General features: G+C 39.5%; 1 long non-coding RNA gene across 1 annotated transcript in view; it reads right to left on the bottom strand.

Moving 5' to 3' along the window:
• Positions 1-21,642, bottom strand: part of LOC129146898 (uncharacterized) — a 184,196-nt gene that overhangs the window by 22,858 nt on the left and 139,696 nt on the right. Inside the window, exon 4 of the long non-coding RNA XR_008554258.1 lies at positions 17,611-17,688. This is a non-coding gene — a long non-coding RNA (uncharacterized LOC129146898). The remainder of the gene's footprint in view (positions 1-17,610; positions 17,689-21,642) is intronic.

Genomic DNA, 21,642 nt, shown 5'->3' on the forward strand with positions numbered 1-21,642 from the left:
ATGGGCTCTTCCCTGCCTAGCCTATCACCTATCTTTTATCCCATAGCCTTTTAGCCACCTATATGCCTTTGCCCAAAATGTAAAGTCTACATAGGATGGGAATTTACATAGCACAAACTCATCTGTAAGATGGCTTAGTATGTCCCAGTGGATGTGTCCAGAGAATAACATGGCAGAACAGTTACCCAGGGCTTGCGAATGTTCCTTTGTCATTTCCTGAGGTTCTGCTGGGCTGTTAACCATGGTAGTGGGTGTTTTTAGGCTCCAAAATGGCCATGGGATAAAAGTATAGCTAATCAAGGTCTTTCCTTGGAATTAGTACATGGATACTAGGAGAAAGACGCTTCTTTGCCCTACTTGCTAATTTAGAATGCTGAGTCCTAGGATGGTTGGAAGTCATATGAGATGATTACTTTTATATGCCAACTTGATTGGACTGTGTTGCTCAGATACATGTTCAAACAATAATCTGAAAGTTGCTATGAGGGCATTTTTAGCTATTAACATTTAAAGTGATGGACTGGACTCAATCAGGTTGCTCACCATTATGTGGGTAGGACTCATTCAATTAATGGAAAGCCTGAATAGAAAAAAGACTGACCTTCCCCAAGAAAAAGAATTCCCTTTTTCTCCAGTGTGATGGTCTTGGAATGAAAATGCAGCATTGGCTCTTCCCTCACTCTCTACCTTCCTGGCCGACCTGCCAGAGTTCGGACTTAGCAGCATCCATAATCGTATGATTCAATTCTTTAAAATACATCTCTTTCTATTAATATAATCTATACATGTTTATATAAATTATAGATATAAATAAATACATTTTACTAATTCTGTTTTCTTGGGAACCCAGACAATACACCATCATTTTTATCTCTTGACAAAAGGGTATGAGTAGTGAGAAGATGAGGCCATCTGGGAGAGAGGACAGACAGTGCAAGAGACAATGAGCTGGAGTTTTTGGGTCCAGCTGTCCTTCTAGATTTTCGGTTTTACGTAAGCAAATAACTTTTCTTTTTCCTTAGGTTAGTTAGAATTGGGTTTCTGTTATCTGAAAACAGAGTCCTGACTAATACAAATTTCAGTTTCTTTTCTTCCTTTTTCCTTCTATGAAGTCAATGGCAAAGGATATATGTCCTGTTTATTTTCATTTAAAATAAATATCGCTGAAATTTTCACCTAAAAATTAATCCCTGGAAGAAAAAAAAATTAATCCCTGGCCCCTGCCACATGTTGTACCCATATCTGGCATAAAACAATACTTTCTTTCATGGGCAATGCATTTTAAGCATTGAAGAAGATTTTCACATGTATTTGGTTATTTGACCTTAGAGTTTATTTTTAATGGGCTTTGACCTGTATAAAATAATGCCACACAAATCCCCCACTAGCTAAGTATGTTGATGAGTAACCATAACATCAACTACAACTACCTAGTAAAGACCATTGTGTTTGTGCATTCAGCATGCCCGGCTTAGAAAGTCAGTTTTCCAAAGGTTTGGAAAATTACAGTGCAAGAGAGGTTCAGGATCCGGTTTACATTTGGGGTTATAGGACTAACAATAGTTATTTCCCTTTAATAGTCTAGTTCTTTGTTTTGCGCTAGAAAGCGATCTCAGCTTTTTTTCTCCCATGGTTGTTCATTTGTTATTTTGAATGGATTTATCTTCCCCTTTTCTATGTTTCTGATCCTGTGCTTAAGAGGAACAGATTTCCCTGTATAATATTTCAAGCCACTTGTGTTCATTAATGATGTAGATAATCTTGACATTAGTCAGTTTTGAAGAAAAGCATGCTTTAGAGAGGCCACTACTTTCCCATAGGAATAAAAAGTGAAAAAATTTCAAATTGCTCATGCTAGTTATTAGAAGCAAATGCTCAAACACAGCAAAAACAGAACCACCAGAATTACTCCGCCTTCACGTCGAGAAAAAATAAGACAAATGCATCATATGGTTGTATTCATATGGAGAGTCAATCTTTTTTTTTTGAGTTTTTACTTTTTTTTAATTTAAATTTTATTTTTATATTCCCCATACAATTACAACCCCCTTATTTTGACCCCAATCCCTCCATCCCCCCCCATCCCCCATAGAATGTCTCTGGTTCATAGTTGTTTGTTGATTTTGATATTTTCTTTCTTATAGTTATTCATTTTCCTGGTCCCTTATTTAAGTTTTCTAGGTTCCTGCTATGAGTGAGACCATCCGGTATTTTTCTCTTTCTTTCTGGCTTATTTCGCTGAGCATGATCCCTTCCAGCGCCATCCATGTTGCTGCAAATTGCATGTGTTTATCTTTCTTGAATGCTGAGTAATATTCCATGGTATATATGTACCACATCTTCTTGATCCAGTCATCTATTTTTGGGCATTTGGGTTGTTTCCAAAGCTTAGCTATTGTAAATAGTGCTGCTATAAACATAGGGGTGCAGGTGCTCTTTGGAATTGATGTTTCTGTGTCCTTTGGGTAAATACCTAGGAGTGGAATTGCTGGATCATATGGAAGCTCTATGTTTAGTAGGTCAAGAAATCTCCACACAGCTTGAAGAGTCAATCTTTGAAAAACTTTTTGGTTCCTTTCCAACTTAAAGTTTGCTGTTCCTATACACACATTACAATGCAATTATTTCTGACTTACTTAGCAGTTGCTGTAAAATAAGTTTAGTGTCCCAAAAGCACAACATATTAGTGGCTACAGTCAAACAAAAAAAAAAGGGGTGGAGGTTTGCAAGACCTCCTGATTATAAATTATTAAAAAATTCCAATGGTCAGTTTTAGGAGTTTGTTTTGCCATACTCTAAAAGGACATTGCTAACAACATTTTTGGGGACTGTTACAGTAATGTTTTTAATCCCAGTCCATCAACAGTTATCTTGGATTTTATAATCTGAATTACTTTGTGATGTTTTGTTTTCAATCTGACTTATTTTTTCCACAAGTTAGATGGAAACACTTGGATTATATATATATTTCTGTGTAGGGAATTTGGCTGAAACAGTTTTTTTTTTTTTTTCAAGTATGTTTCTACCAAGCAGAAAATTATCTCACAGATTCTAATTATTATAGTCAGTGTTTGGGGAAGACCTTGCCACATCATTCATTTTCATTCACCCATATTTCTGAATCTCATTCTTGTCTTTTTTTACCTGACTGTTTGCTCATTCTTACCTGCAAATCAATTTTCTTCACTTTGTACATAGCCCTCCCTCAGGAAATGTACAGATTATGAGAATAAAGTCTAAAATATTTTGATGTCCTTTTTACTCTAGACAGGGTTCTCTCTACTCTACCTATAAAAATCGATACTTTAAAATCAAGTGATTTTCTCACTTCAGTGCATAATGGTTAGTATCCTGGTTTTCATGAATCAGGCTACTATACTTTAGATATCATGCCAATGACTCATTATCATGAGCTTTTTAGCCCTAACACAAAGTATGAAATAATTTGGTATGAGGAATGAGATTCTTCCATTTTATAGATGAAATAACTGAAATTTGATCTAGTACTTACTCAACATCTGACTTCCATTGAGTCAGATATTTTGCAGACAGTCCACAAAAGAATAAGTGAAACGACACATAAGTTCTATTAACACTAATGAAAGTTTCTATCTATCAGTGAAAATGAAGAGTCAATGATTTTCATATTTAAGAATTCTGTTAACTCAGCAGTAGGGCTTTCCTAAACCATTGTGGGTGGCCAAAATAACGGATCGTTCAAAGCTAAGTGCAACCCTTGATTGCTCCCATAGAGTAAAGAGAAAAATGCAAAGTTTAATTAAAAAGAGTTTGAAGACCAACCTTATTGTTTAATTAAACTGTAGACATTTTAGAGAACTGAATATTTAAGTGATATATCTTGTTTCTCAGACATCCTTTGTCTGATCTCGGACTATCCCCACAAAGTCCAAAGCAAGCCAGATAGTGGATGACTTTTTTATTCCCAAGGAGACACTTGCTATTCATTTTCAAGGCCTGTGGAATGGTAATTTTCCCCTTCAGTTTCCTCAATAATGCTTTTCTCTAGGCATTTTGAACATTTGGGAATGATACCAAAATTCTCTAAAAGGTCACAGGAATCAACTAGTGCCCAAGTGAAGCCTGGAGGACTTTTGGAGATGCAGGGAGAAGATAATGGTGGCATTTGCAAATGCTTACTTTTATTACTTTTATTATGTTTGCACACAATAAGCTGAAAAGCTAAGATATCTCTCTGGATGTCACAGAAACGTAAAGATCCTTTTTGCCTTCTGAGGGGTAGCATGTAGTTATGATGTCTGTAATGACGTTCCTATTATCTTGACTCTCCACTTTTGTCCATGGGAGAGTACCTCTGTCTGGTTATTCCTAGGGTAGTAGAGGAGAAGGAGGGAGTCTTTCATTTTTCCATCAGTTGACCTCCTCTGGAATTAAACATATTCTGTAGGCATTAAACCTAACGATTTTTGCTAGATTGTTCTCCACATGAAACTGCGTGAAACCTAGGGGTAACCAAGGACCCCAAACTGTAAGGGGAAAAAAACCTCATTTTACATTTCTAAAGGTCCAGTAAACCTATATGCACAAAGGGAAAGTAATCCAACTCTTATTATACTCAAAGATCTTTCACTTGTGTGAAGTTCAAAGGGTGTATAGGGTATATATGTGTGTATGTGTATACAAAGAGACGGACAGAGACAGAGAAAGAAGAGACTTTAATATAACTCCAAAGACTCAAACTCCAAAATCACCCATCTCTTCATGGGTAAATACCCAGCCATACAGACTGAGCACAGATTGGGATGGTTGAGGCATGAAAGCTCACCAGGAATCCATGGCACCGCCCAATGAGGAACCACAAGAAAGGGATCTAGGCAGATCCTAGAGAGCCGGGACAGAAAGAGAGACCCAAAATTCACAATATACCATAATCTACCAGGTCAAGATGACTGCTGCCATCACGCTGCCCACCTTCCAAAAAGCAAAAGTCCCAGGAGCAGTCTCTCCTTCCTATTTATTCCACACCAATCTACATATCCACCTTCCTCCTTTCTATTCCCAGCCGTCCCATTCAGGAAGTCCAATTCATGGTGTGCTGGAAGTTGTAATCCAAGGTGTCTGAGATGTAAATGACATGGAAGTGACAGTGAGGAAGATGGCACCCACACCAACACCCTGGCAAATGCTCCTCTCCCAGCCACAGGAACACATCCTGTGCACACTCACCTATCTCTAAGTCCCTTCTCTTTAAACAATCAGTCTTTAGAGTCATGGAATGCTCATGGGCATAAGTTGAGGAGGTGAGTATCTAAAGTACTATATTCCTGTGATATGGTGATTCATAGAAATATGAATGACCACTTGCTGACTGACAATTCCCCCAAAAGGTTGGAATTTCCTAATTGTTAAGAGTGTTAAAGGTGTCTCGTTATTTTTTTTAAAGACTTACTTATTTATGCATACAAGAACTGGAGTACAGGCCAGCGGTGTGGAGGGTGAGAGGATCCACCAGAGACAGAGTGGGGAGCAGAGCAGGCAGTTTGACCAAAGTACACTGCTGAGGGGAGCAGGGGGAGAGCCAGGAGAGGTCTGCTGCGCCATGTGGGTTGCTCCCTGGCCGGTGGGAGATCTAATTTTTTGCTGCAGCAGCTGTGGACAGCCTTGTAGGCTGTCTTAACCCCTTGTGCCACCAGGGAGGCCCTTTTGTTATGTTAACGAAATAACTTTTGGAAAACACCTCAGGTGGGAAACTGGTTGCCAGGGAAACCAGTATGAAGTCCCTGATCTCTAGGGAGGTGAAAGGGCCTGAGGCTGAGTTCAATTGCCAATGACCAATATGTTAATCAGTCACATCTATATAATGAAGCTTCCATAAAAGCCTAAAAGGAAATTTTGAAGAGCTTCCAATTTGGTTAACATGAAGAGATTTAGGGGAGAATGGTTCTCCTTAAGAGGGCATAGAAGCTCCTTACCTTTTCTCCATATCTTGCCCTATGCATCTTTTCCATCAGGCTGCAATTCATATCCTTTAGTAACCTTTGTAATAAATGGTGATCTAGTGAGTAAATGGGTTTTCTGAGCTCTGTGTGCTGTTCTAGAAAAAGTAATAGAACCTGAGCAGAGTGCCCTGGGAATATCTGGTTTATAACCAGTTGGTGAGAAGCACTGGTAGTAATCTGGGTTGCCAAAGGGCATCTGAAGTCTGAGGATGGGGTCTTGGGTACCTCTGATTTATATCCATTTGGGCAGAAACATGGGCTTGCCTGGGACTGTGGTTGTCCTCTAAGTGGTGGACAGTCTTGGGAGACTGAACTCTTAACTTATGGAATCTAACAGTATTTCCAAATAGATAGTGAAAGAATTGCTTGCTGGTATGGGGAAACCTCCACTTTCATTTTGGAAATTGGGTGAAGGAACACAAAAAACACATTTCCCATGAGACTGCCCCAATATTTATATGCCATCAATATTGAAATAAATTCTCTTGGATAAGGAAAGACAAAATTCCTCAGGGCACCCAAGGTAAAATTCAAATATGTGACCCAGAAGAAGCATATTGCTAGAGGGACAATGAGGAGCAATCTCCAAGTCAGTGCGTGACATTCACATTAGCCAGGGTAGGTCTTTTTGGATCCAACCCCTGACTCCTTGAACAGAGACTGCTGGGAACTAGAGGTGGAGCTGAGTCACTGTGTTGACCTTAAAACACGTAATACAAGAGTGCCCACTCTGTTTTTAGCTGACTTTCGATTGTACCCTGGTTTCTGCTCAGCAGTTGCTATCCTGGGGTAGGACAGACAGTATCTGGCCACATGCTAGCCAATAAATTTTCTTTTCCTTTTCCTCTCTCTCAGTTCTCCCTTTTTTTCCCTATTCCCTGTACCAAATCTTTAATTTTTTAGTTTCTTTGTGTATCCTGCATTCTTGAGTACGAGGTGGGGAATCATCGACTACATCATCCCCACACCCTCGCCAGCTTGCCCTGTTTAAACATTAGACTGGTTAATAGCAATTAACATGTTACCAATGTCTGGTTCCTCATGTTTGTGGTATTGCTGAGTGAAGATTTTAGAGCTCCTCTAAATCATGTGGTTTTCAAAAGGGGAATGTGAAATTACATTTAAGTGACCTAGTCAAGGCTTCTATAGGCATAGAATCAGAACTCCTAGTCCAAAGATCTTTGCATATCTACATCTTGTGACTTGTAAAGCTTGACACAAATGGAAGAGATGGAGATCTGGTATTAGCTAAAAGCAGAGAACCACACTTACTTACATGCAATATAAAGAGTGGGAAATGAAATTGGAGCTCTCACTTCCACCAAAAAAGACTGGATTCCCAAGGGAATTCCATAGGGACTGAGAGAGTATATCCTGCATCCCTAAAGCACAGCATTGAGGGGATGGGGGAAAGCCTATCACGCTTCTAGGGAATCGGTTTGGGAAAGGTCAACAGCACTGAGATCTTTGGAGAAGTCAAACATCGGAGATCCATTGAAGCCTAACAAAGGAAGGCTAGAAATGCCAAAAGTGACAGGGAGTAGTATGAACATATTGTAAAATGTTCTGGGAACACCCTCCTCCCTGGCCTAGCAGGAAGGAGAGCAAAACCATCTGCAGAGACTAGAAGTGATGCAGCTATGCAAAAATATTCTGCCTGTGGGAAAAACCAGCCTTTCAACCCCCCACTAATGACCAAGAAGTTGGATAAACAACACATCCCTGTCTTTGCATCTCCACAGTGCTTTCTTTAGAAATTAGGGAAATGATAAAACTCCAACATTTGTTTTTCTCTGCACATAGATAGCATCAACAGAGCTTTAGGTCAGAAGCTTTCCCTCCACATGCCCCCCCTAGTATAATTACAGTTTTGACAATGACTGGCTATAACTATCTATATAATCTAAACTCACAGTTTTGATTGTTAGAATAGTTTTCACATAGTAAAATTTGTCAGACTGCTTCTGGGTTCAAATCCTCACTTTGATTATCTAATAAACTCTTTGTCCAACTATCAGTGAAACTTTTATTCCGGTTAACAGTAGCTAAAGACTACTTTTTTCCCCACATTTCTGTCTAGTACAGGACCTAGTAGAGTCATAAAACAAACACTCAGGCTGGTGATCTCAGGATCCAAATAATAACCACAGTAAACATAGAATTGGGTAAAGTCCCACACCAATGTTTAATACTTTCATATTGTAAAGCAAATTGTGGTTGATTTTCTCTTGTGGATATGTGATATTTTTAACAATCTTCCTATGAAATAGGTCAGCAATATGGATCTCAATTCATAGACAAAAAAAAAAAGGAAAGAAAGGAAAGAAAAAGAATGACAAAGGAGCAGATGATAAGTATACACACTGGAACAAGGAAAGCCTCCTCAATAAATGGTGCAAAAGAATGAAACAAGACCATTATCTCACATCATACATGAAATCAACTAAAAATGGATAAAAAACACTTGGATGTAAAACTGAAACCATCGAAAACATAGTCATAACACTCCATGACATAAGCCTCAAAAACATCTTTGCAGACTCATCTGTATAAGCAAGAAAAACAAAGGAGAAAATAAACTGGAACTATATCAAACTAAAAAGCTTCTGTTCAGCAAAAGAGACAGTGACCAAAAGAAAGAGACACCTACTGAGTAGGAAAAAATATTTGCACACCATGAATCTGATAAGGGATTGATAGAATATCTACAAATCAACTCAAGAAAAAGAAAACAGGGCCTCCCTGGTGGTGCAAGGGGTCAAGAACCACACTATGAAGCAATATGCAGCCTCTGCAGCACCAGTTCGATCCCCGGCCAGCCAGGGAGCAACCCACATGGTGCAGCAGACCTTCCTGATTTGCCCGCTGCTCTCCTCAGCAGTGTACTTTGGTCATCTGCCTGTTCTTTTCTCTACTCTGTCTCTGGTGAATCCTGTCATCCCCCGCATTTCTGACCTGTGCCCCAGCTTTTGTGTGCAGAAATAAATAAATCTTCTTTTAAAAAAAGAAAACAACAACCCAATCAAAAATTGGGTAGAAGAGCTAACTAGGCATTTCTCTAAAGAAGACACTCACATGTTCAACAGACATATGAAAAAATGCTCATTGGGAGATGGATCATGGTGCTTTGGTGGTGGGAGAACTACAGGATTACATCTGAGGAGAGAAATCAAATACTGTCCAAAAAATTAACAATGATGTGAGGAAATTAATTAATTAATTAAAAAGCAAAGCAAAGAAAAAATGTTCATCTCTCTTATCATGAGGGAAATGCAAATTAAAACCACAATGAGATATCATGTGAGAATAGCCCATATCAAAAAAAACCCACAGACAACAAATGCTGGTGAGGGTGTGGTGAAAAAGGAACCCTCTTCTACTGTTGGTGGGAATGTAGACTTGTCCAATCTCTATGAAAAGAAGTGTGGAAATTCCTCAAAAGACTAAAAATGGAACTACCATATGACCTAGCAATTCCACTCCTAGGAATCTACCCAAAGAGCACAAAAACACGAATTTAAAAGGAAGCCTGCACTCCTGTGTTTATAGCAGCAATATTTATAATAGCCACGATATGGAAACAACCTAAATGCCCCAGAATAAATGAATGGATCAATAAATTGTGGTATATATACACAATGGAATACTACTCAATGATCAAAAAAAGATAAACTCATGCCATTTGCAGCAACATGGGAGGAATTGAAGGGGTTATTCCATATGAAGTAAGCCAGAAGGAGAACAAGAAATACTGGTGGTTTCACTTATATGTGGAATCCAGAGAAACCAAACAAAGGATCAGACAAACACAAACTGTAAGAATGACCCTTGAAAGCTTACCATAGATCTGAGATACTCAGGAGGGGAGGGGAGGGAAGGGGAGAAGGGAATGGTGCAGTGGAGTGCAGCAGAGAACTGTGGACACTTTGGTGGTGGGAAAAATATGGTGACCACACCTGAGGGGATAAATCCTATATTGTGAAAAAATACACAAGGATAAAAAGGGGGGCCATCCATGGTGGCCTAGGGGTTAAGTCTCAGTGCCATCACTGCTATGGCCTGAGATCAATCCCTGGCCAGGAAGCTAACCACATGGCGCAGCAGACCTTTCCTATCTCACCCACTACTCCCCTTAGGAGTGTATTTCAGTCAATGCACCTGTTCTGCTCCCCCCCCACTCTGTCTCTGGTGAATCCTCTCATACTTTTGGCCTGTACCCCAGTTTTCTATGCAAAAAATTTATTTAATTAATTAATTAAAAAGGAAGGAAGAAAAGAGGGAAGGAGGGAGGGAGAGAAGGAAGGAAGGACTTGTTCAAGGACATAAAATGCTTAAAGACCAATGTTGGTCTATACACACAAACATCAAATCCTTAAAAATAGAGCCTTGTGCCTGGCTAAAGCATAGTTTCAAGCAGCGTTCCTGAAGCTGTTGCATAGTCTGTTGCTCTATTATCACATGTGTTACAAAAGTCGGCTTTTAAAGCATTCTGTAGCATCTGTGGTAAGGTATATTTCGTATTTCAAATATTTCCTTCTCAATGTTTCCTTAAACATCTGCACTTACTTTCTGTCTCACTAGCTGCTGCTTTTCAGTCACCTTTGTCAACTCCACCCATTGCTTTCAGACATTTAAATGTTGGCCCTCAAGAGCAACAGACACATTCTCTCCCTAGGAGATCTCATCCTGTCCTCTGACTTCGCATATATACTGTGTAGTCAGGAACCCCAAATTTAGTTCTTCAGTCTTATCTCCTTTCTAAAATCCACATTCATACCCACCTCTCTACTCAGTAACTCTATGTGGATGTTCAAATTTCCATTTCAAATTTAACATGTTCAAAGGGTACATACTTGTTCCCTGCCCCAAAACCTACTCATCCCCAGTCTTCTTGATAAGTTGGCACCACAATTCACCTCCTTGTTATAACCTAGAAGTCTTTCGTTTTTCTCGTCACATTCCCATATTCTGCCTTCAAATCCTACCAGTTCCACCTACAAAATACATTCATAACCATGACCTCTTTCACCACCATGTTCACTAAATTTTCCAAATAGTTGACCTTTTTTTGTGGTCTCCAGGACACTCTTAACCTTAGCAATCTTTTCCCCATTCAGCAAGGTGATCTAATACATAATCAGATCATTGTGCCTCCCAACTCAAAAGCTCTCAAAGACTTCCCATCACCTTAACATAAAACCTCAACTTTCTATTATGGCCTGTCCAACTCTGATGACCTGGCCCCCACCTACTCAGTCAAGTTCAACTACTTCACTCCAGTTGCACTTGCCTGCTTGCTTTCCTCTAACATGAGACTTTTAAACATTTTCTGCACTTCTGCAGTCTGGTAAGATCTATGGACCTCTTCTCACAAGAAAATCTATAAAAGCATAAACTAAAATACACTAGATTACAAAAGATATTTACATGGAAATAGAGTTATCAGAATTTTGAAAATCAAATTTATAATACAGCAGTTTATGTGTTTCTCCATTAACATGTTAAATACAAGGATCTAGAACAGCTCTAATAATTATCATCATTTTGAAGATGTGATGAGCACAAATGACATTGCAAATACCTACAACTATAATGTGATAGGAAAGTGTCTGTGATTTCTGTTGGTGACAGAGTTGTATATGTTGCTAATACTACTGCAATTTGTCTATATTCATTAGTGGAGGAAATGCTAAATTGCAATTAAAAGTTACTAAGGGCCTCCCCGGTGGCGCAGTAGTTGAGTGCTGGGTTGCGAAGCTGCCCGCAGCCTCTGCAGCACCAGTTCGATCCCTGGCCACCGGGTGAGGGTCCCACATGGCGCGCAGACCTCTCCTGCCGCCTGCGTGTTTCATCAGTCTGCCTGCTCTGCTCTCCACTCTGACTGTGGTGAATTCTCTCACCCTCCCGCGCTTCTGACTGTACCCAGTGCTTGTATAAATAAATAAATAAATCTTTAAAAAAAAAAAAAGGTTACTAAAAATAAAGTAATTTTTTTCCATTCAAGTTCAGGGACCCCTGTTTCTGTCCATGGATCTCTAGTTAAGAAGACCTGCTTAACCGAGCAAACTTGTTCCCATCTCTGTATCTTTACACTTGCTAATCCCTCACCCCTCACCTCACTTACTCTCACCTTACTCAAACTTCAGTCCAAAGGTTGTTTTTTTCAAAGAGTCCTCTCACCCCTGTTAAACAACACCTGTCACACTCCTGCATTCGGCTCCATTTCCCCACCTTACTTACCACTCTTTGAAGTAATGTTATTTCATGTTTACTTGTTTAATGGCTTCCTGAAGGTCAGCTGCATGGTTTGCCTGTTCTCTAAGTCTCCCAACATCTAGAACTGTGCCTGGAGAGTGAATGAATGGCTACAAAGGATGAACATGATCTAAACTTCTAGACACATAAAAGTATGTCTCCTGGGAAGAAATGTTTTGTTCTAAATTCCAATCAAAAAAAGACCTGTTTCTACAGATTTTCAATTTTTTTCAAAAATGCAATTTCTAGCAGGAAAAACTCTGTTCCAAATGTTATAGTCTTATAAATATGGTTCATGATGCAGCTTGGGTATGTGCCTGGATCCCTATCAGAAGACTGATTGCTAGACTCCCTGAAGATTGGCAAACCTTTATTACAATAAGCAATTACTTGGTTTGACTACTTCAATTAAACTATAGCAGATTACTTCTAATAATAGCAATTTTATTTTTAGCTTGCTCTTACCATTTTGAATTTGGCTGACCCTGAAAGGGGAATTTCAGTGGACTCCATATTATAGTTCACTCAAAAGAAAATAACTTTATGGAGAAAATACAATGATTTATCACATTATGTAGTGGGAAACTAATCTGTTATTGCAAGAAGTGGTTTAATATTGAACACTTTGTGCTTGAGGCACTGGATGACTGCCCGGTGATTCTCATTAGCCTTTAAAAATATGGGCCTTGAACTCAGGAAAATAGATGTGCCTCAGAGATGAATAGTTGTCATTCTTACACATGAGATGCTTGAGCAACAGCTGGGGATGGGATTTCCCAGGGAGAATATGTAGAAGTAAAGGAACCTAAATCAACTCTAAGCAGACCAAGAAAGAGGGAAAAAAAAAAGGAAAGAAAACTAGGAATCAGAAAGTCCAAGTTGTTCAAGTATAAATTGACTTACTAATTGCTTAAACCATGTAATTCCTGAGTAGTTCTTAAAGATAAGGAAGAAGAAAGAGGAAAGGTAATACATATCCTATGACCTTTATAAAAACAGACTAAGATACAGCACAAAATTAACAAACAATATCTGCAAAATGCTAATCATTTCTCATTGGAAAATTATCTTACAAAAGCAAACATTTAAATGGAAGAGTTGGCAAAATGTAGAACTTGATAAAGAAATCCAGAGAAAAATACTAGGGCAAACCTCAAGTGAATACAGGAATAACTGTGAGAACTAAAAAAGAAAGTTAAAAAAAAAAAACTTATCAAATGTCAAGCAGTGGATAAGTCCCTGCTGTACCAGGAATTGTTGGTGTTCCCAGAGTGTCTGTGTTAAATAACTGGAACCAAATGTTTTTTTTTTATTTCAACAATTGCATTTTGAAGAGAAAACTGAAAGAAAAGTAAAGCAAAATAATCAATCCTGAAACAAAATGACATACACCTTACATGAACATATGGTACTAAAACACAGAACAGGAAAAAGCATTTGATCACATTTATGCAGGCTTTTTGACAAGTAATCATTAGCAAATAAATTGTTAATATTTCTAAATGGTAAGGAGTACATATATTAGGTGCATAATGATTGTTCCTGGTTAAAATGGTTAAAAGTTTAAAAAACTTTTCTTTTAAGCAAAATGCTTTTTATTTGATGGACATCTCTCAAAGCCTCAATACATAAAACAGTTGATCTGATTGATGGGGTGGTGGGACCCAGCTCAGCGGGGCCACTGAGCCACTCAATCTTTCCTGAGCACTCCATCACCTTCCCCACCCTTGCTTTAGGTAGTCCTGAAGGGACCTCAGGAAACCCAGAGGTGTGTGCAGGATTTGAAAACAACTCAATTCAAGCAGAAAGACACCGTGAGTGTGATACGGGAAGAACTTTAATTCACTCCCAGCCTTTGCTTAGTGAGTTGATCCAACATAAATGTATCCACTTCTCAACACCAGAGGAAAAGTCAGTTTGGGACCCTGATTTCAGTTTATCTTCATCACAGGCACCATAATCACATACATTCTAGGCTCTAGTTCTATCTCTGCAGTGTTGCAGTGGCTGACCTTGGCAGAGTGGTGGGGAGGTGGCACAGAGGAGAAAGGCATTTTCTCCTATTCACTTTTCAGAGAAACTGTGGTAGGAGAAATATGAGATTTATTTATTTATTTATTTATTTTGCTTTTGATCATTTTTATTTTTTTTTAAACAATAAATTTTATTTTTATATTCCCCCATACAATTGCAAACCCCCCATTCTGACCCCAATCCCTCCCCTCCCGCCCCCTACCCCCCAAAAAGTGTCTCTGGTTCATAGTTTTTTGTTGATTTTGATTTTCACTTTCTTATAGTTATTCATTTTCCTGGTCCCTTATTTAAGTTTTCTAGATTCCTGCTATGAGTGAGACCATCCGGTATTTTTCTTTTTCTTTTTGGCTTATTTCGCTGAGCATGATCCCTTCCAGCGCCATCCATGTTGCTGCAAATTGCATGTGTTTATCTTTCTTGAATGCTGAGTAATATTCCATGATATATATGTACCACATCTTCTTGATCCAGTCATCTATTTGTGGGCATTTGGGTTGTTTCCAAAGCTTAGCTATTGTAAATAGTGCTGCTATAAACATAGGGGTGCAGGTGTTCTTTGGAATTGATGTTTCTGTGTCCTTTGGGTAAATACCTAGGAGTGGAATTGCTGGATCATATGGAAGCTCTATGTTTAGTAGGTCCAGAAATCTCCACACAGCTCTCCATAGTGGTTGGACCAGTTTGCACTCCCACCAACAGTGTAGAAGAGTTCCTTGAGAAATAGGAGATTTAAAACAGAACTTTCCCATGGTCCCAATTAATGAGTGTCACCAATCCAAAAACTATTAAAGATGAGTTATTTCATAAATTTGAACTGACCCTAAATCTTATGGTTCATATATGACAGAAGTTTGATAGAAATTCTTCTAATCAGAGACACACTGCAGTGGGGGAGAAGGCAGCAGGATCAAAACAGGAGTGAGAAGAACACATGAGACCATGGTGATAGTTCACGGGTGAACAGGTGGTGGAAATTTTATGGGGACTATAACCAAGATGAAAATGCATATTATACAAAAATGAAAAATGATGTAAAAATATATTAAATAATTAAAAATAAATAAATTTATAAAATAAAAGAAATTCTTCCTATCCTAGGTTTATATGGCATGACCAATAACATGGTATGAAGAAAATTTTCTATCAATAATAAGAAATAATTTTCCATCAACCAATTCAGGAAGACTGAGTTATCTATTTATTACTATAAAAGAAACTACAAAGTAATGATTACATAAAGAAGAAATTAATAAGTATGCAACAACAACAAAAGAAATGTAGTAAAATGGCATTAGAGAAGTATACCAGGCAGTTAAGCAATAAAAATATTCTACTTCTCCAGGTTTTATAGTGCTTGTTATTGGTCAGCTTTTAAACTTTAAAACTAGTTGTTATTTCTTTTCTCATTCTAAACCAATACTCTTTTGTGTACTGATTTTGCATTGGCATTTTGTATTCTTTTTTTTTTAAATTGAGGTGTAATCAATGACGGTTTTATTAAAGATAGTGCCAAAAATTGAAAAAGCTTCAGATTCTAAGCATGGCTCTATTCCTGACCACAACAGAGCAAATAGGGGAAACTCAAGGGAGAGAGAATAAGAATTTTATTTTAGATTATATTCATTATCGAGATCAAATCACATACGCCTCCTCAAACCAGCTGTGTCCTTTAATACCCAATGGTCACTACATGCTTTGTTGTTGTTGTTTTATTTTAACATTTATCATTTTTTAATTTTTTTTAGACAATATTTGCTTCCTCCCATCCCCTCAGATTGAGTCCTCATAGAATTTCCTTCCCCAAGACACCCATGCAACAGCACCACAGTGCCCTGTGCTCCTCCCTCCCTCTGATCCCTCTCCCTCCTCCTCCCCTGCAGGATGTCTCTGGTTTATAATTGTCTGTTTTTGCTTTGTTGTGTTTGTACTGTTGTTATTATTTTTTTACACTGATGTCTTATTTGGTTCCCCTATATTTCTGTTATAAGTGAAACCATCTGATATTTTTCTTTTTCCTTCTCGCTTATTTCACTGAGCATAATTCCTTCTAGCTCCATCCACATTGCTGTGAATGGCATGAGTTTATCTTTTTTGATTGCTGAATAATATATTCCATTATGTACATGTACCACATCTTCTTAATCCAGTCATCTATTTTTGGGCATTTGGATTGTTTCCAGGTTTTACCTATTGTAAGTGGTGCTGCAATAAACATAGATGTACACGTGTTCTTTTGAATCACTGTTTTTGGATCACTACATACTTTGAAGAAGAAAATTACTGGTACAACAGAGATCCACCTTGCCTCAGCTGGAGTTCTACTATGGCCATAAATCTTAAGTCACTCGGATAGGTCTGGAAGACATTTATTTGTGTGAAGAACAGAGGAACCTTCTGGGAAAGAACTCTCTAGGGGAGCAGGAGTCTCATGTGGAGGCCTGCCCCTGTTGTAAGTCATTGTCATTAAAGAGTATTGTCACTGTTGTTGCATGGACAACATATCTACACATGACCACTCACTTAAGACTCATGTGAATTCTTTACAGAGAAAATCTATCTCTGAGAAAGCAGCTTCCCCGAAAGCCTTCATATAACAATAAGTGAATGAGACCCTTTCTGAGCAGTGTAGAGGGAAGAGCCAGGGCAACTTTAGTATCTCGAGAGATCCACTGCTTTCCAGTGTTCTGGCACGAGACACTTACACCAGCAGGTGTTCAATAAAGAGAGGCCTAATGGACACAGCAAACTGTCCATGAGTACATATGTGTGGAGACTTCCAGAAATACTAGGCAGACACACTGAAGAAAACTAAGGAGATCCTGGCTTAGATGGTGTGGACATGAACTAGCACAATTTGGTTTATTACTAAGAATCTGGTCCAACTTCATATAAGTGAAGCATGGGGAAACTAGGGTTATGTTTAATAATGGGATGAGGAGTTAGGGTTCTTGGGTAACATAGTCAAGAAGACATGAGTGTTACCTGCCACAGACTTGCTGTGTGACTTTGCATCTCTTTCTCCTCGTGTGTGGAATTGTGGTGCTAGTGTCAGAAGGGTGATCTCTAAGGTGACAGCTAACTCTACAATTCTAGAGTTCCAAATGAAAATCTTTGTGGGTAGCATCAAGCAAGAGATTTTTTTTTTTAAGAAAAAAGTACATATTAAAGAAAGTCAGAGAAAAAGTGCTCCTTGCATAGTTTCCTCCTAGAAAATCTTGGTAGTTCAATAATGAGCAAGTGTCACTTAGGGAGTTGAATTATATTACACACACATGCACACACACACACACACAAGATATCTATCAATATAATAAGGACCTGATTTGCTTTCATCAGGGCTTACCATTTATTGCAGCATGTGGAAATTTGGGAAAGCATTGGTCTGTGACCAGTGGAAGATCAGATCCGTGAAGCAATGGTCCTGCAAATGTAGTAAAATAAACTTAGGTGACTTAAACTGCTGTTTCTGAGATAAGTCAACCCTGATTTGTAGTTTATCAATTATGGTGAGAGACAGAAAGAATTCATATTGAATTATGGATATTAATATGATCACAAAGAGCTGAGCCTGGATGCTTTTTGCATGCTATAGAAAGATGACTTATAATGGGGGCTTATTCCATAGTTACTTTCTGAGCAATACGGGATCTTCATTTGAATAAACTGGGCAATAGCTCCAAAGTATCACCTTACCTGAAATGTATAAAACAGAGGGCCAGAGAGAATTCAGCCTTGTGTTTGACTATTGATGTAGCCAGAGGAGCTGGCTTCTCTTTATTCTGTCAGAAAGAGTTCATACAAATTGTTTCATTCATGCAAATACCTGGGCTCTCACAGGCCTAGAGAAAGTGACTTTTGGAATCATGGTAAGAGCTGAAAAGCATCTCTCAATTTCTAGATGAACAAACTAAAGCCCAGAGAAACAAGGGACTTCTCTGGTGCTGCATGTCTCCAAAGCACAAACACAACTGAAATCTGGAACTGTCGAGGAGTTGAAATTCAAAGAAAATGCTTCTGCCAGAACGACTGAGCAGAGCAGTGGGGGAAGGTAGCTGTAAGCTCTGTGACCAGAAATGCTGTTAGTGGCGGCCTAGAACTGTGCTGTGTGTCACCTGTCCAACCATATAGGGTAGCCTGGCTTAGTCTCCTTGGTCTCTACCCAAAACCATTTACTTCAAACTCTATGACGGGCAGTCCCAGGAGAAGGAAGGGTGGAGGTACTGGAATAGCCTCTGTCCTGTCCACTGTCTTTTCCTCTGCTAGCAATGCATTTTCTTAAAGCTGCTTACAAAGTGGAGTTGATGATTTTCCCAGATGCCCTGCAATTAGACAAGGCTATGGACACTCTAAAAAGTCAAATGAACTTTAATAGGCATTGGAAAGGTTAGAAATGACAATAAACAGGGTCTTCCCTGGTGGTGCAGTGGTTGAGCGCTGGGCTGCGAAGCTGCCCACAGCCTCTGCAGCGCCAGTTCGATCCCCGGCCACCAGCAAGGGTCCCACATGGCGCGCAGACCTCTCCTGCCGTGCCCACTGCTCCCCTCAGCAGTGTACTACTGCTACGTACATAGTTATTTAGCAGCTATATATCTAAATAATTTTATTTCTTCTCCCCAGCAACTTGGCCCACCATCCATGAGCTGCTGCTTCCTCCCCTGGCCTTGCTACCCAGCCATCTTCTTTAACAGTAAACCTTAGGGTGGACACAAGAGAGTTGAGACACAGAAAGCCTGGCCTTCTCACAGAGGGATAGCCAAAAGATTAGGATCTAGTCTAGAAATTTCTGTTTGTTCAGCTTTTTTTTTTCTGTCATCCTTTTTGTCCCTTTGTCATTTTATAGTCTAGAAAAATCCTTTCGTTCTTTTCTTTTGCCCGCTAGTTCCCTATAGTTGTATCCATCATGCTATCCACCCTCTTTAACAAGCCCCATCTAAACAATCAAGTTTTATTTCAAATATCTAGGAAATAAAATTCACTCTTTCCCATGGTAGTCTGTTCTTGTTTCATGAATGCAATATTCTCTTTTAATCCCTGTCAAAGTATACATTTCCCTTAAAGTCTCCTTTTTTATTCTAAAGGACAAAATTAACAATAACAACAAAAAACCAAAGCTTAATACTTACCACTATTCTTTATACCCCTCTGTACCCTTTCTCCCACCCTCTACCCTTTTATTTATTTTTTTTTTTTTTAAAGATTTATTATTTATTTATTTATTTATTTATTTATACAAGCACTGGGTACAGCCAGAAGCGCGGGAGGGTGAGAGAATTCACCAGAGCCAGAGCGGGGAGCAGAGCAGGCAGAAGGACCGAAGTACACTGCTGAGGGGAGCAGCGGGCGGCAGGAGAGGTCTGCGCGCCATGTGGGACCCTCCTCCAGTGGCCGGGGAGCAGCTGGGGATTGAACTGGCACTGCAGAGGCTGCAGGCAGCTTCGCAACCCAGCGCTCAATCACTGCACCACCAGGGAGGCCCCCCTCTACCCTTTTAACTTTTGGTATCCTCGTTAGGAATACCAATGTGCACTAGCTCAATTATAATTTTTCTTTGTCAGTTCATTTGTTTTGTTTACTTATATTAAGCATACATATGAAATCATCTAATATTTGTATTTGTCTTTCTAACTTCACTTTGCATAATACCTTTAAATTTCTTCCATTTTGCTGCAAGTAACAAAACTTTTATCTTTCCTTATAGCTGACTAGTATTCCATTGTATATATACCACACCTTCTTTATCCAATCCTCTGTGAACACTTAGATTGCTCACACAGCCTAATTATTGTAAATAATGCTGTCACAAACATTGTGAAACATAATTTTTTGGGTTGATGTTTTCACATTTTTGGATAAATACCCAGAAATGGGGTTGCTGGATATATCGTTTTCTATTTTCAGTTTTAAAGACAGGTCCAGCCCACTTTCCAAAATGGCTGCACTAATTTATATTTCCACCAACAAGGTATGGGTTTTTCAACCTCCACATCCTCACCCACACTTGTTTTAAGGAGCACTGACTTTTCTTGAAGTTACTCTAAGATATGGCAAAGATTATATATCCCAATCCATGTCTGTGGCAGAGAAATATCATGTATTTGATAAAGATATAAAGAAAACTGCTCTGAGCTGCTCTAAGACACCTGAGCATGTTCTTCCTCCTGATGCCACAGGTCTTACACACATGCACAGGCCCCTAATTTCATCTTGAAAACCTCACATCCAAAGACCTTGCCCTCAGTTTACCTCCTATGTTCCTTTGGTGCAATGCCATCTCTAAGGAACTGATGCAGAAGATTCAGAAAAACTGAGGTTTAAACCAGTGAATCTCAAACTTGGCTGCACATTGGGATCATCTGGGAACTCTGTAAACATGCCCATGCCTGATTCCCATTCCAGACCAAATAAGTCAGCATCCCAGACTCGTACCAGAGCATATCAAAAACTGGTACAGGTCAAGGCATCCTCCAGCTTTGAGGGTTAAATCAGTGATTCTCAAATTTTGCTCAAATTCAAAACTATTTCCTTTGTATTTCGACTCTTCAGGCGCCCTCGATCCTGGTTGAGCATTTTTTAAAAAAGATTTATTTTTATTTATACAAGAGCTGGGGTACAGTCCAGAGTCACAGGAGGGTGAGAGGCTTCACCAGCGACAGAATGGGGAGCAGAACCGAAAGGACCGAAAGCACTGCTGAGGGGAGCTGCGAGCGAGACAGGAGAGGTCTGCCTCGCCATGTGGGATTTTCCCTGGCCGGCTGGGAATCGAACCAGTGCTGTAGAGGCTGTGGATAGCTTCATAGCACTGCCCTTAACCCGCTGCGCCACCGGGGAGGCCCTGGTTTAGCATTTTTTTTTTTTTTTTTTTTTAGAGGCATGTTTTATTTATTTATTTATTTATTTATTTATTTATTTGTTTGTTTGTTTTGTTTATACATGCACTGGGTACAGTCAGAAGCGCGGGAGGGTGAGAGAATTCACCAGAGCCAGAGCGGGGAGCAGAACAGGCAGAAGGACCGAAGTACACTGCTGAGGGGAGCAGCGGGCGGCAGGAGAGGTCTGCGCGCCATGTGGGACCCTCCTCCGGTGGCCGGGGAGCAGCCGGGGATCGAACCGGTGCCGCAGAGGCCGCGGGCAGCTTCGCAAGCCAGCGCTCAACCGCTGCGCCACCGGGGAGGCCCTGGTTTAGCATTTTTAAGGAGCTTTTTTTTAAAGCCCAAAGCTCGAATCTCTCCCTGTTATCAATCAGAATTTCTGGAGATAGAAACCAGGCATCAGAATTTTTTAAGAATTTTTTCAGATGCTTCCAAAGTTTAGCCAAATCTGAGAATCAATGTGTTAAATGATCACAGCGCAACTGAAACAGCAGGATCTGTGTGGG

Source organism: Talpa occidentalis, unplaced genomic scaffold (assembly GCF_014898055.3).
Source record: "Talpa occidentalis isolate TD23 unplaced genomic scaffold, MPIMG_talOcc4v2.1 talOcc4.5, whole genome shotgun sequence".
Taxonomy (NCBI): Eukaryota; Metazoa; Chordata; class Mammalia; order Eulipotyphla; family Talpidae; genus Talpa; species Talpa occidentalis.